The sequence below is a fragment of the Bos grunniens genome, chromosome 15 (assembly GCF_055505025.1).
Source record: "Bos grunniens cultivar Pamir isolate PY7600 chromosome 15, Bosgru_T2T1.0, whole genome shotgun sequence".
NCBI lineage: Eukaryota > Metazoa > Chordata > Mammalia > Artiodactyla > Bovidae > Bos > Bos grunniens.
In genome coordinates, this window is record NC_141179.1 from 9,153,244 (window position 1) to 9,159,291 (window position 6,048).

The window sequence follows — 6,048 nt, forward strand, 5'->3', positions numbered from 1 at the left end:
GAATAAGAGAGAGAATTTTGTGGGTGTTTTTTTTTTTTTTTGTACCAAATTGAGGATGATAGCTTGGTACACACATATTCAAGCAGTATTTGAGTTGTATTCCAGCAGATGATCCTTTGCCTGAAATACTGCAAAATGTTAGTTGCTCAGTCATGTTTGACTCTTTGTGACCCCATGGACTGTAACCACTGTAGAATTCTCCAGGCAAGAATACTGGATTGGATAGCCATTTCCTTCTCCAGAGGATCTTCTCTACCCAGGAATCAAACCTGGGTCTCCCACATTGCAGGCAGATTCCCTGAGCCTACCTAATTTACCTGCTTCCATCTTTGCCTCCCTAGAGCCTATTCTTTACAAGGCAATCAGAATATTTTTGAGATGTCAATCTGATCATCTTATTCTGCTTGAAACCATTCAGTGGCTTCCCGTCTCATTTAGAGAAAAAGCTCAGTTCTCACCATTATCTGCCAGGCTGTATGACATGGTCCCTTTTTCCCCTCTCACTTTATCTCCTCATCTCTACTTCCCTCCATCCAAACTGGCCTCATTACTGTTCCTGGAACTAATATGACTGAACTGACTATTCCATCTACCTAGAAAACTCTCTCTCCATGTATTTCTATGGCTTTTTCCATAACCTTCTCCACATATTTGTTCAAAAGTGAAACTTCCACAAACCACCCTATTTACCCCTATAAGCACCTTCTCCCTGACTTACCCTGTCTCCTTTCCCATTTTATTTTTACATATAGCATGTATCACTTCCTATACTATAAACTTTACTTATTATTTCTTTTTTTAAAATTTTATTTTTAAACTTTACATAATTGTATTAGTTTTGCCACATATCAAAATGAATCCACCACAGGTATACATGTGTTCCCCATCCTGAACCCTCCTCCCTCCTCCCTCCCCATACCATCCCTCTGGGTCGTCCCAGTGCACTAGCCCCAAGCATCCAGTATCATGCATCGAACCTGGACTGGCATCTCGTTTCATACATGATATTTTACATGTTTCAATGCCACTTCTTTCTTCAAATTGATCATAATACATGATATCCATAAGGGGCTTACAAAGTGCTAAATGTTGTGCTTTACATATACTACCTTGTTTAGTACTTATAAATTATCACAAAAAAATTGTTATAATAATTATCTCTATTTTTCTGGTGAGAAATGATGAATACAGAGGTCAAGTGACTTGTTCAAGGTCACACAGCTATTAGGCTTTGGTTCTGGGACTCAAGAGCAGGGAGTCTTCTCCAGCCTCTGCTTTGAAAATGCCCTGGATAAATAACCACTTGAAGTTACACAAGTAATCAGTGAATTGCTGTGTTCAAAATATTGGCCACTTGATGACTTGAAATTACTTTTAAACAGATGTGTGTCAGATGCAGTCAGTCCTTGATTCACTTTTCAGATAATTCTTACCACCCCTTCTATTTCTTCTGTTCCTAAGATTTATCTCTTGAATTGCTAAGTATTTATCTCTATTCTCTACATTTTTGACTGCTAGAAGCTAATCAAGTGTATGCCTTATCTGAGTAAAAATTTTATAAGTATGTGTAATAAGCCTATTGGGTTTTCCAGTTTAGTCCATTTTCTTTTCTTCTATAGAAATAACAGCTTGGCCTCAAATAAACTTTCAAGGAGACCCAGATGGTGAATAGTATCCATTGTTTTAATAGCTCCATTGTTCAGTTTTTAGAAGATTTCAGTCTGGTCATTAATGAAAGCCAGGAAATTGCTTTACTGTAGTGAAGTACTGTCAAAAGACCATTTATAAATTGTGAAGATATTAATTTTTTAATTAAATTTAAATATGATAATGAATGAAGAGAAAGGTGCACAAGCTCATGATTATAGGAACTTGTAAAAACACAAAGATGAGAGAAAAAACATGAAGGTTATCAAGGTACTTATAATTTCAATGAACAGGAGCCTCAAGAGCTTAATGTAAAGGGTCAGTGTAAATGATGACCATTATGTCTTAACCTAGTTTCCTTGAGTTATTTTTAATCTTTTGACTTATACTGTGGAGGTGTGTTATCTATCTGAGACCAAATCTTTTACTGAGTTCAAATTCTTATTGAGGTCATCAGTGATTATAGGAGCACTCATAAATAATATTCCCTATATTCTGGGTTAAGATTAGGATTTTGAGAGTCCATTAATAATGGTTATATTTTATATTCACTATAAAATATAGTGGATAGAAGCAAGGTTAGACTGTCCTGAGGAAGACAGAAAAAAAGTGTATGTACTGACTTTGGGGTAACCTGGAGAAAGTTAACTGAAAAACTGGGTAAGAGGCACTGAAAATAACAAATAATTACTGCAAACACTATATACTTATTCTGATATTCAACTTAACTCTTATTTGTGTGACAATACTTTAGTTTTTGAAATTATTTTGGAATTTGAAGTCACTTATGTGAGCATATAATTATACTCTTGGTGTGATCTGTAAACTTTTTAAGCAGTTATTTTTTTCTTCAGCAATAATTCAGTATTGTCTGCAAAATGGAACCTTAGTAAATCTCAGAACATGAATTCATAGATAAAACTGGGCCTTAATAAGAGTTGCATATACTGTGCAGTAGATAATATTATTGTCCACCAGACAGTTATTCACCTTTTTCTCCCTTCTAATATAATCTTAGTTTGGATTTCCACCTCTTCTATTTTAGGGAAAGCTGACTCCATTCTAGAGGAGGTGCAGTCTTATTACTCTAAGTTATTTAATATATAGACTTCCTTTGAAGACTTGCAGTGATGCAAGGTTAATATATGATTTATTTTGACCAATCAAGTTGTAGAAAAGGCCATTTATTCCATAAGTGTAGGAGAGGCCTTTCTCTTTCTTGTTCAATTACAACGAGAAAGCATGAAGTTCTAATAGCCAAAGATGGCCAACTTGAAATCATGAGAGATAATTTTAAGATGAAGCTGACATTGTGGGTAGTTGAATAGAGGGACAGAAAGAACCTGGATCCTTGATAACAGAATTGATTTGATTAAACTGGACAAAAGCGCCCATACTTCTGGATTTCTATTAATGTTAGATAATCAATATCCTAAGTGTTTCAACCAGTTTGAAGTTATATTTCATGCTATATGCAGCTTGCCTTAGCTTGGACTGCTATAAAAAAACACTGTAGACCAGGTGGCTCAAAGAACAAATATTTATTTCTCAGAGTTCTGGAGTCTGGGAATTCCAAGATCAAGATGCTGGCAAATTTGGTTCTTTAAAAATAGGGCCCTCTTTCTGGCTTGTGGAAAGCTGCTCTCTTTCCGTATCCTTCCATGGTGGAAGAGGAAGCTCTGGTGTCTCTTTCTCATCTTACAAAGACACTAATCTCATCATAGGGGATCCAGTCTTTATTATTCAATTAATGACCTCCCAGGGGCCTTACCTACTAACAGCACCATATTGAAGGTTAAAGTTTTAGCATATGAATTTTGGAGAACATTCAGTCTCTCACATTCTTTCCTGGCCCTTCAAAATTTATATCCTTCCCACACACAGGATACTCATTTCATCTCAACACCTTTAAAAGTCTCAATTGGTTCCAGTATCAACTCTTAAGTCCAAAGTCCCAGGTGTAATCCAAATACAGCCATTACCTTGATAACCAAGAAGGTATTGCTTCCAGGACTCCCTCAAATACCAAAGTCTAACTTCCTTATATAAAGTGATGTAGGGTTTGCATATAGCTTGCACTTATATACTTTATTTTATTTTATTTTATTTTTGGAAATGACAAGTTATTTAATTAGGTTCTTTGCAAGAAGTTCAGAACACTACTTTGTAAGGATAAATTCCATTTGTGAGAGCAAACACGGAGCGGAGGTAGCCCTGGAGCTGAGGGACAGCTTTGATTCTTCGCAGAATTTGTGAGTCCACAGCTTTCTGATCAACCTTGCACTGCTCTGTGATCTCTTATTTCTCTCTCTCTGTATCGAAGATCTCGCCCTCCTGGTGTCTGGGTTTACGCAGCTTCTTCTTCTTGAAGTAAGTGTCAGTGAGATGTTCTGGGATTTTCACATCACTGATATCGATTTTGGTGGAGGTGGCAATGACAAATTTCTGGTGTGTTCTACGCAGAGGAACTCGATTGAGGGATAGAGGCCCAGTCACAAGTAGCAAGCCACTGCCCAGCTGCTTCAGGAAAACGACCCTCTTGCCTCTGTGGCGCCCAGTGAGGATGATCAGAATGGTCCCAGGAGTGATGATGGCATGCAGCTTCCTCACATGCTTACTGAAGGGTTTTTTGCCATGACTCAACAGTTTTTGAGGCACATCTTCAGTAGGGTAATACCTAGGCATTTTGCGAAGTTTGACCACTCGGGTACCACCATTCTTGTCTCCACCAACTGGTTTTGTGACAGTAGCAAGAACACGAACCTTCTTTTTCTTTTCAACCTTGGATTTAGCTGCTGAATACTTTCTCTTGTACAAGGCCTTTCTGGAGTACATGGCTGATCGGGAATATCTGCCAATTCCTCTGACCAGGACAGGATTTCGGCTGCAGTGGGGCTTCCCCTTCTTAACTTTCTTCACCTTTTCCACCTTTTTAGCCTTGTTGCCAGCATCAGCCTTCTTGGCTTCAGGTTTTTTCTCCTTAGTATCTGGCTTCTCAGCCTTTTCACCCGCCATCTTGCAAGATGGGAAAGAGCTGCACTTATATACTTTAAATAATCTCTAGATTACTTGTAATACCTAACACAATGTAAATGCTATGCAGTAACTTGTAAATATAGTATAAATGATATGTAAATAATTGCTGCCACACAGCAAATTGAATTTTTGGGTTTTGAAGCTTTCTGAAAAAAATTTTTGATTGTTGTTCAGTTGGTTAAATCTGTGGGCACAACCCGTGGATGCCAATGGCTGACTGTATATGTAAATCAGATATGACAGAGACTCCAGGGATGATTCATCCCGAGGGAAATTTCCTCTCCAGTCTATGAAACCAGATAAGTGATGCACTTCCAACATACAGTGCATCCAAAACACAATGATGGGACAGGAATAGAATGCTATGCTATGCTATGCTAAGTCACTTCAGTCATGTCTGACTCTGTGCGACCCCATAGACGGCAGCCCACCAGGCTCCCCCGTCCCTGGGATTCTCCAGGCAAGAACACTGGAGTGGGTTGCCATTTCCTTCTCCAAGGAATAGAATAGGTATAGTTATTTCAGAAGGGAGAAATCAGGAGGAAAGGGATAACATGTCTGAAGTGAGTCAAAAACCTAGCAATGAAAATGCCATTAGATCTTAAGTTTGGGGAATAGTTCTCTTGGGATTAATGCTCTGCCTTAGGGAGCTGTGGAGGGGCAGTCCTGCCCCTGCGTCTCTGCTTGATGGGGGTCATGCCTCCAGGATTCTGCCAGCGTGGGGTCAAGCCTACAGAGCTTCAGGAAGCCCAGCCTCCGCAGCTCCAGGGTGACTGCCCTTTCATGTGTTGAAATTGAGGTGATGTTTCTATCCTTAGAAACTCAGGAGAGAGTCCTGATAATTGCTTTTGGGATCTCTTACTGTGTTTTGAAGAATATTGCTTGTTTGCGGTTGAACTGCTCTCTGATGTGGTCCTGTAGGATCTAAGAAGTCTGACAGTTTTCCTGGTGCTATACACAGAATATTTGTTTCTCCCCAAAATTCATATATTGAGACCTAATAACCCACAATGTGATGGTATTTGGAGGGCAGAAGCTTTGGGAGGTAATTGGGTCATGATGGTGGAGCCCTCGTGATGAGATTAGTGTCCTTATAGGGCCCTCAGAGCTCTCCCTCACCCCTTTTGCCATATGAGGTTACTGTCTATGAATGAGGAAGTGGGCTCTCACCAGACACTGAATCTGCCAGGGACTTGATCTTAGACTTCATGGCCTCTAGAACTATGAGAAATAAATCTGTCTTGTTTATAACACACCCAGTCTATGGTATTCTGTTTTAGCAGCCCAAACTGACTGGGACACTTTTTGTCTTATTTGTATTCCCTTCAGTTCAGATTGGCAGTGTTTCCCTTGGAGTGGCTAATT

General features: G+C 39.1%; 1 pseudogene across 1 annotated transcript; it reads right to left on the reverse strand.

Annotated features, from left to right (window-relative positions):
- Window positions 1-3,734: 3,734 nt before the first annotated feature.
- On the reverse strand, window positions 3,735-4,694 carry LOC147357321 (large ribosomal subunit protein eL6 pseudogene; annotated as a pseudogene). The gene has a single exon (XR_015141767.1). The product of XR_015141767.1 is annotated as a large ribosomal subunit protein eL6 pseudogene (transcript).
- Window positions 4,695-6,048: the final 1,354 nt, after the last annotated feature.